This window comes from Electrophorus electricus, chromosome 19, assembly GCF_041902795.1.
Source record: "Electrophorus electricus isolate QZ-2024a chromosome 19, ASM4190279v1, whole genome shotgun sequence".
In the NCBI taxonomy this organism is placed as follows: Eukaryota; Metazoa; Chordata; class Actinopteri; order Gymnotiformes; family Gymnotidae; genus Electrophorus; species Electrophorus electricus.
The window spans coordinates 19412501-19422500 of NC_137515.1; the positions used below are offsets into that span (position 1 = coordinate 19412501).

The 10000-nt window shown below is 47.8% G+C and overlaps 1 protein-coding gene across 5 annotated transcripts in view; it reads left to right on the forward strand.

Annotated features, from left to right (window-relative positions):
* Window positions 1-10000, forward strand: part of csgalnact1a (chondroitin sulfate N-acetylgalactosaminyltransferase 1a) — a 32492-nt gene that overhangs the window by 351 nt on the left and 22141 nt on the right. The gene's annotated exons all lie outside the window — the stretch shown is intronic.

Sequence of the window (10000 nt, forward strand, 5' to 3'; positions counted from 1 at the left end):
TGATGTTGTCCTCACGCGCTTTGAAGTTAGTGAGTGTTCGTCTTCGCGAGGCAGTGCATGTGTGCATTCTGAGGCGTATCGGGCGAGAGGGAGAGGTCATGACCAGCCTGCAGACCGAGTATTCCAGTGCGGATCGTATGCTTTGTACCGACAGGGACAGGTTCACGCTAACGCCAAATGCCGTTACGCATGCTCGCTGTGTGCATGATGATAATGTCAGGAGCGCATACACCCGGATGGGACATCAGCTCAGCTCAGGTTTAGAGAACTGTTTACTGCGGTGCTTCACTGGCATTCTAGAGAACTGACTCAAAGCACGTAGGCTACTCAGAAAGACTCAGCGCAGGTGTAAAGACTCAAAACTTCTCACTGTCCACCCCCAGCCCTCCCTCGAGCTTACAAGGGGGTGTTTGTCCCCGTGTAAGTTCCTGTGCAACGTTGCACCATGTCGCAAAGCACGCGGAGTGCGAAGCTTCAGGCTCTGTTGTTTGCGTTAAACGCTAAAGCATTGCTGAGTTGTTGGCTGCATCCTGGTTTTATCGTGATATTTCGCTGGAGCGATGTATCGTTACGGAGCTAGCGGCCCGCATGGTAACTGATGGCTCGGTTCACTCAGTGACAATCTGGCGTGGGTATCTGCTTAATCCTTAAAACCTTTGACCGCTATTAACCCTGTGGGTTCGTCACTGTAAGGAGGTAGCTACGGTGACCGAGTATGGCTGGTTCTGTGATCTCAGTGCTGAGAGAGGGTCTTGTTGTTTGGGGGCAAAAGGGAACACAACATAGAAAACTATTACCAAAGCAACAGCGTTAATAAACAAGCTACAGTGTTACACTGGCTCTTTAAAGTGCATTTGCTAGAGTGCAAATCAGGTAGTCTCCCACAGCGTATCACATATCACAACATGAAGGCCGACCGATATCAGCCTTCCAAAAACAACCAAAACGGGGCTTTCATAACAGTCCCTGCCGAGGCACAACACCTCAGCCAAATCGAACCCACCCTGTCCTCGCGACTACTTAGGCATTCGGAACGCAAACAGCTGATTAAAGACAACCTTTAAGACAATATACGGCAGAGCAGGCCACCAGATCTAGAAGAGAATTCCTGACAAACAGGTTACTGTAGGACAGGCTACAACGAATCTAAATGGGAAATCGATGAAGCAGGCAAACAGATTGAAACCAAGAGAAATATATCAGTAGGAAATGCGAGAGACTTCATAGAGACAGCCTGCTGCACATGCGGTATAAATATACAGGCTAACGGGGGTTAGCGAGGACATGGGTGAGGATGAGCTGCACTGAGGAGAAACACCTCATGACAGGGTGAAGTCACAAACAGAAGCAAAACAAAAACCGTAACAATAGGCTGAGCTGTACCAATCAGACAGACAGTGTCAGACCAGTGGAGGTTCCTGGTAGACTCTCATTGTCAGCTATCTGATCTCAACAGAACCTGGAACTGTACACCCTGCTGTGCCTTTCCTGCCATGCCAGATTTGGACTATTACACTTCATGTTTCCTGGTAGTATTCCCGATCCTCACCATGGATGTGGATATTCCTGTGAATGTTTTTGTTTTTGTTTGTGTGTGCCATTTGTATTTGTCATTTGTTTAGAAACCTCAGTGCAGTGAGGGAGGGAGAGAGAGAGGGTTGTTCTCATGATGGCTTACAGGCGAAGCCCCTGATTGGCTGAAGGCATCTACCAGCAGGGCCATCCTGGACTCTATCGACGTGTTTTGGTCTGTGCTTCAGGACTTTTTGTCCAAACTGCCTGTGGCCTACTGGATCCATCAGCTGCTTTCCTGGACCCACAGATCTCAGCGTACAGGCTAGCACTCGTCCTGCTGAGGGCCAGAGGACATTCCCTGATCCAGGCACTAGCGCTGTCCTGGAGCCCCCCGCACTCCGTCTCTTTCTGTGCTCCTGAACTTGAACCTAGCCGGGTCTACGCCCTCGTCCCTGTCTTAATGTTGCTCCTGACCCGGTCTCTGATCCGCCTCCCATTCTCGCTATGCTCCAGGCCCTGGGAGGAGTTATCTGTCATGGTTTCCATTGTGCCATGTGGTTTTGTTTTTTCTTTGTGTCTCCTGTCGTGTGTCATTGCCTCTGCACACCTGATGATCCTCACCTGTGCCCTCGCTATTCCGCATTAGTCTGTGTATTTATACCTCGTGTGTTCCAGTCTGCTTTTGCACAGTGCCATGTAGCCTAGTGTAGGCTAATTTAGCCAAGTATAGGTTATTGTAGCCTAGTGTAGCCAAGTATAAGCTAATGTAGCCTAGTGTAGGCTAATATAGGCTTATGTCTACTGTAGTGTAATGCACTCCAGGATGTAGGGTAGTCTGGCGTCTGTACCAGTGAGAATTTACATAGTTTTGTACTTTGACATGCTGTCACGAATCTCTTTCAACTGCTTCATCAAACACATTGTGCTGCCTACTTATCCAACCATGATGCATTAAACACAAACAGTACATGTTCTGAGAATGGCACGGGTTTTAGGAAAGTGTGCCTGGAGAAAGAGGGAGGAGCCAAGGACAGGCCAAAGGAGGGGCAAAGTCAAATTAAAGGAGGGGCAAAGTCAAATTAAAGGAGGGGCCAAAGAGTCAGTTATGGCTGGAAAACTGTCGGCTTGCGTAAGAGTGAGAAAGGGCTCTGTGGTGCAATACTGCTGTTTGTGGTGTGGTGTGCGTGTGTGTGTGGGGTGCAGTTCTGACTGTATGTTCAGCTGTGCTTGTTGACATAACTTTTGTGGTTAAATCCACAATGTGTGGATTGTCAAGCCATCCGTATTTATGTCAGTGTTTTCATTTTTAAAGATAATGGCTTTTACATACTTGTTTCCCAGTACAGCAGCTGTGTGCCGTCCAGAGCCACAACACTGGAGGGTCTCATTACACTGTTTACAAACAGAGACATGGCAGCAAGCCCCATAACAATAACTGAAAATGTGGATCTTTATGTGGTTGAGTGTTGGAGCCTGGATCCAGAACTCTGGGAGGAAGTAACATGTCTCCAGCCCTCAGGGACTTAGTGCTGTACCAGAACCACACTGTGACTTTAAGGACAGTTTCTATGTGCTTATATGTGTGTCTGTGTGTGTGTGTGTGTGTGGGGGGGGGTGTCTGTATGTCTTCAGGGAATTTTGAGATCAGAGCCTCTAACTAAAAAGTGTTTTTTAGCAGTGTGTTTACAGTCTCAAATTGTATCTGGTGTATGGTTGTACGGTCGTGTCATAAAAAACATAAATAATTCATACAGCAAAGCTGCAGCGTGTGTCTGCGAAAGTTTGTTAAACTATTGAAATAAAAGTTTTGTGTGTGTGTGTGTGTGTGTGTGTGTGTGCATGGCAGATTGTGTATAACACTGGTTTGACAATATATCGTTATTTCTGTAGAACCTGATAAGTGACTGTAGCCGCCATGACCCCCGAGCCCCTCCCGTAGCATCTGTGACCCCTGACCCCTGCTGAGCGGCTCAGTGTTATGTGCTAATTGAGGTGAAACAGTGAAAGCCAGATGTGTTCTTATTTCCTGCAGCTTTTGCGTTTTTCTCACTCCAGCAACATGTTCAAAGGCAACTTCAGGAAGTGTGTGTATATGGAAACAGGATGTATGTAAAAATGGTGCTTTAAGAGTAGGCCAGATGGCAGAATGAGGAGATCCAACTTAATTAAGGGGCCTTAGAATCACCTGAGGCCCAGAAACACACATCAAAGTCTCTCTCTCTCTCTCTCTCTCTCCATGTCTCGATCTCCCTCTCTTTCTGTCCCTCCCTGTGGTCCTTTCAATTCAATTCAATTCAATTCAAATGTGCTTTTTTTGGCATGACAGTATAATCTACCCATGTTACCAATGCAATACATTATATTGACTCATAAATGACTAAAGACTTTTTGTAGAGGATTAAAAAAACAAAACAGCAGGCAACAAAATGAAAGAACCAAAGAAGTAAGCAAGTACAGTAAGTGAGAAAAGCACCTCAGATTACAAGCAGTCTAGATCACTGTGAATGTGCGTCTGTTCGAGTCTTCTCTCTGATCATATGGCTCTGCTAAAGCTACAGTTTTTGTGTGTTCCCCCAGAAGTAACTGAAAGGTTTCTGTATCTGTCAGTCTTGGAAAGGAGGGTTTCATTCTGTGATTCTGCACAGAGAGGATTCTCCGTGGGTTTGGACATGAATGAACAAAGTGTCTCTCAGTTTCAGTCTCTCCTGACGGGCAGTGCGTACAGATCTTCTCTGGTCACCCAGCATTTCCTGGGCCCTCCTGTTTCAGATATTGTGTGTGTGTGAAGTAGTGAGGAGTGGGGAGGTTGTCCCTGACTGTCTCTCAGGTGATGACACGTCTCCATAATCCAAGAATGATTTGTGGTTTTCTTGTTGGGTCATATTACTGAAATACGGGATTATGTTTGTATTATTAATGTGAAATTGTTACGTTTGTTTTTACATTTCTCACAGTAAAGGAGAAAGTGCATCTCTATCTCAGCCTCACCCGTCATGCAGTGATCACGTTCTTTCTTCTTTGGGCGGTTGGGTCTTTCTGTGTGTGTCCTGTTCTGTAGCTGACTGAGCTCACCGAGCCTGGACTTGGTTACGATCTGTCTCTGCTTTGCACCTCTGACAGTAAAAAGATACTCTGACAGTTCTTACCCTCTGTTTAGGGCTCAATTTACTTTTTAGTTTCATAGTCCCAATGTTCTAAATAGTTATTTTTACTTTGCTTTCTAATTTGATTTTTGCATTGTAATCTTTTTTGCTTTATAAACTAATATGGGCCTGCAATCCCTGTCAGGCAGTAACCTCCACTATCAGACTATAGCCAAATGAAGGTGGCTCTTGGACAGTCCAGTGAACCCAAAGTCTGTCCATCAAGTTTGGTTTATTTGTCACAGATAGTCATGCACAGTATAACTTGCAGTGAAATGGTTACACACAGCCCAGTACACTGGACATGACCCACATCCAGAGGGACTCCAGACAGCTCTGAGACCCACTAATGCACCAAATTCAGTTGATCTTACTAACAAAGTCACCAACTTTGTAAACACTAATTTTAAAAATGATAAAACTAATGTGAACCTTGGTGTTAAAGAAATTAACATCATATACCAAGAAGCAGCAAATATGGTGGATATTGAGAAAAGCAACAGCAAAAGGTGAGAAAAATAATCAAATAATGAAAAATTGACACCAACTGTAAATCTGAAAAAAAAAAAAAAAAAGGAAAATTATCCAATTTAAAACACCATAAGCCAGAAGACCAAAATTTAAGAAGAATATACTGTGAAAACCTTAAAATCTCACATTCAATTACTCAAAGTCAAAAAACAAAATCTGTGTTGGGAGATTTGGAATAAGTTGAGCCCTAAACCCCAAGACTTCCCTTTCTGAAATGGTGAAAGATGGAAAAGACATTTTGGAAACCGTTATGACGTCTGCGGCACAGAGGAAGCGAGAGGCGGGGTTGCAACAAAGTGCTCTTTATTACCCATCGGTATTTAGCGATGGAAACACTAAACAAAACTCAAACAATCGTTCTCTCTGAGTGAGCGCAGCTATCAGACGAGCCTGGCATCTTAGGTCCGCTAACGTGCAGGTTTAAATAAGCATATCATGATTAACACACAGGTGAATTCAATTAGTACTCCAGCAATATTGTCAGCGGGGCAGGTAAGGGGTGTGATCCCTAGCAGGAGTGGGCGTGTCCTTCCTGCTAGCCAGCCAACCAACCGTGACAAAACCCCCCAAAGACCCCGCCAGCCTCCTGGTGCGCGGCCGACCCAACCGCCGAGGGGCAGGCTTCTGAGGATGTTCCCGATGAAAGGAGGCAGTGAGGTCTGGGTCCAACACTTCGGAGGCACCGCTCCTCAGGTCCCTACCCCTCCCAGTCCATGAGGTACTGGACCTGTGAGTCCCTCCCTTTGGAATTGAGGAGGGCCCTTATCATGTATGCAGGACTTCCCTCTATCTCCAAGGGAGGAGGCGGAGCACTCAAGCAGTTCTCCTATTCTGCAAGGGGACCCTCCACAACCGGCTTCAGGGCCGACACATGGAAGCTGACGCGGTAGGTGACCTCGTTAATCAGCTCCGAGATGGGGTACGGACCCTCATACGTCGCGGCTAGTTTCCCCGTGGAGCCTACACGGCCATCCTTCCTTGAAACCCACACCTTTTGTCCTGGTTCGTAGTGGGGGGGGTATCCCTATGCCTCCTATCTGCTTTCCGTTTAGTCGGCTACGGCTCTGCACAGTTTCTGGTGGCGCTCCTCCCACCCCTGCTTGCTGTGCCGACACCACGCCTCCACTGCTGGCTGGTCAGACGTGGGGGAATTCCATGGATATAGTGGGGGCTGGAACCCTAGAATTCTGGGCATATTCCGCCCAGGGGAGGTAGGTGCTCCAAGTCTCAGGGTGCCTCTGGCAGTACAGCCTGAGAAACTTGCCTAGCTCCTGGTTCACCCTTTCTGCCTGCCCGTTGGCCTGGGGTTGGTACCCAGATGTCAGGCTGACCGTGATGTTCATCTTACCCAACAGTTCCCTCCACACTCTGGAGGTGAATTGTGGGCCCTAGTCCGAGACGTTTACCAAAAAGACATGGCGGAAGAGCTGGTCCGCCATCTCCCAGGCAGTAGGTGGACCCTTGAGGTGGGGGAACCGTACAATTTTGGAGAATCGGTCCAGTGTGACCAAGATCACCATGTTGCCCTCGGATACAGGTAAGTCGATGATAAAGTCAATAGCCAGGTGAAACCAGGGTCTTATAGGTGTGGGCAGCAGCAGCATCTTACCTGCAGGTGGTGTGCGAGGAATCTTGCTGTGGGCACAATCGGCGCAAGACGCCACATACCTCACTGTGTCTTTGTGCATGGCTGGCTACCAATAGCGAGCACTCAGAAGCTGCGCCATGCGGGTTGCTCCTGGGTGGCCTGTCCCCACGGAGGTGTGTGCTCATTTGATAAGGGCTTGATGGAGGCGGAGTGGGACAAAGGTGGTTTGGCAGGCATTGCGGATGCAGATTTGGTGCCTCCATCTGTCTGTCCAGGTCCCAGCTCAGAGTTGCCAGGAAACAGATGGGTGACAGTACTGGCTCCACGTTGGTAGACTGGGCTTCTGCGTGGTGTTGCCGAGAGAGAGCATCCGCCCTCATGCTCCTCTCTCCTGGCCTATAAGTAACGCGGAAGTTAAGCCCAGTGAAAAAGACGCCCACCGGGCTTGGCTGGAATTGAGCCTCCTCACGGTTTGGAGGTATTCCAAGTTTTTGCGGTCAGTGATGACCAAAAAGGGGTGTCGTGCTCCCTCTAACCAGTGCCTCCATTTCTCGAACGCTAGTTTCATGGCGAGGAGTTCACGGTCTCCCATGCCATAGTTCCTCTCTGTGGGGCATAGTTTTTTTGAGAAATAGGCAATTGGTTTTAGCTGCCCTGCTTTGCCCTTGTGTTGACACGCCTACCCCTACGTCCGACGTGTCTACCTCCACCACGAAAGGCTTTTCCGGGTCCGGCTGCTGCAGTACTGGGGCAGTAGAGAAGGCTTTCTTCAGCGCCGAGAGGGACCTCTCCACCTCGGGTCCCCATCTCAGCCTCACCCCAGCATACTAAAGGACTTAATAAAACGGCGATAAAACTTAGCAAATCCCAGGAAGCACTGTAGCTCCCTGCGAGTTTGCAGTCTAGGCCAGCCCCTTACTGCTTCTACCTTGCACGGTTACATGTGTACGCTGCCCTCGCAGATGATATGCCCCAGGAAACTCACCTCTTTGTGATGAAACTCGCATTTCTCCAGTTTGCAGTACAGGTGGTTCTGCAGGAGGGTGTGGAGGACAGCCCGTACGTCATGCATATGTTGGTCCCGGGAGGAGGAATAGACCAGGTTGTCGTCTATATATGCAACGACAGATCTACCCAAGTATTCCCGTAGGACCTCGATGATATAGACCTGGAAGACAGAAGGGGCAGTGGCTAGACCATACGGAAGCAACAAGTATTCAGGAGAACACGAGTAATGTGTTTTGAACCCCGACCCCACGGGTCCCCCGTCAAGTGCCTGTACGCTTAATGGAGTGGGGAGGGTAAAGGTTCTTATTCCCAACCTCTTGGTGAAGCCCCAGTCCATGATTTTACCTGCTGCACCAGAGTCAATCATTGCTGACGTGGAGAGTTTACGACCCAGATGTACCACTTCAGCTGATAATTTGCACATAAAAAGGGTCAGAGAACGACTCACCAAATTGCGGCTCTTCCCTCGGTTCCCCGGCCACGCCTAGTTGCCTGGCCTCCACCAGATCTTCCGCTCGCACCACCGCTGGTGCAGTCTCTCACTGTTGTCGCCTCCGGGGGAATTGCCGGCGGCGCTCCAATAGGAGACGATCATAAGTGATAGCCAGATGGACCACCTCGTTCAGCGAGGTGGCCTCCTGCTTACACGACAGTTCCGCCTGTAGATCCGCCCTTAGTCCATTGACGAATGCAAGTCTACCAAGTCAGACTCGTTCCAATGAGCTCCCGCAGCTAGCACCCGTAATTCCATGGTGTAATCCACCATGGTTCGGATCCTTGCCTCAGGCGTAGCAAGCAGTGCCCACAAAGACTCCCCTGATGTGGGTGAAAAAACACAGCTTTGAGCTCTTGAATAAAACTGGCATAATTGTTCATAAGCAGGGAAACGTTGGTAACGTTGGCCATGCTTTCCCCATGAGTCGGGAGTTTACAAAAGCGACTTTGGTGTGGTTGGGCAGTCAGGGTTGATATCCAGAAAAAAGCTCACACTGTACGACAAAGCCCTCGCATCCTTTTGGGTCTCCGCTGTACATCTCGGGGTTAGCGATGAGGCATTTATCCCCTCCGGTACAGGTGGGGTAATAGGAGGAGTTGCTCATTGTTCAGGTCTGTTAGCCAAGCGATTAACAACCTGCCCGAGATGCATGACAAGCGAGCATATCTCCCCAATCTCCTGCTTCTGCATTGCTTAGATTGCATTGCTTAGATTGCTTAGAGCGTCTTAGATCTGCTAATGTGCAGCCCCATCTCTAGGGATCGGTGGGTTTAAAGAAGCATATCATGATTAACGAACAGGTGAATTCAATTAGTACTCCAGCAATTGTGAGCGGGGCAGATAAGGGGTGTGATCCCTAGCAGGAGTGGGCGTGTCCCTGCCGCTAACCGGCTGACCAACCGTGACACTTTATAAAACCATATATAAAAAAACTACATTCAAATGGCAATCTAATCAATAAAAATTGCAGACATTTGAATGCACTATTAAAGACCAAATCCTATGTGGTTATCCAACAACACAAGAAGAATTGGCATAGAAACTCAAATCTTTAAAATAAAAAAAAAATTTGTGGTCCCTATAGCATCAGAAATTAGATACTTAAATACTGTACACCTAAACTACACCTGAGCTACACCTGAACTACATCTGAGCTAAAATGGGCAGTGCTTAACTTATTCAGCCTCCACATGTTTAGGCTGTTGTCCTGGCTCCTGGAGCCAGGGGCTTGTAACCCCAGTCAATAAGAGTCAAGAAAAATTGGACCCGAGGGATTTGTGTGATCAGCAGTCTTGGAAGGTATTTAACAGAACACACGAACTGTGACCCATTTCATTTTGGTCCAAAGTGTTTGACAATGTGAGGCGGTCCTTTGTGCTGTATGGGAGTGAAGTATGAGGTCACTCAGTCGTCATAGCTACAGTAGATGGGACAAGCATCCAATAGTAGCCCTGCATGCAGAATTTTGCTGAATGATTCTAAAAACCCAAAGGAAAACCCCCAGTGATGCACGCAGGGCAGAATTAGGTCCATGTCCACTATCAGCAAATATACAATGCATTTAAAGACTAGTCCCGGAGAAACAATGCATTTAAAGACCAGCCCCTGAGAAACAATGCATTTAAAGACCAGTTCCAGAGAAGCACTGCATTTAAAAACTAGACCCAGAGAAATCTATCTCTCTCTCTCTCATTAAATTTATCCATTCAGATAGTTCCC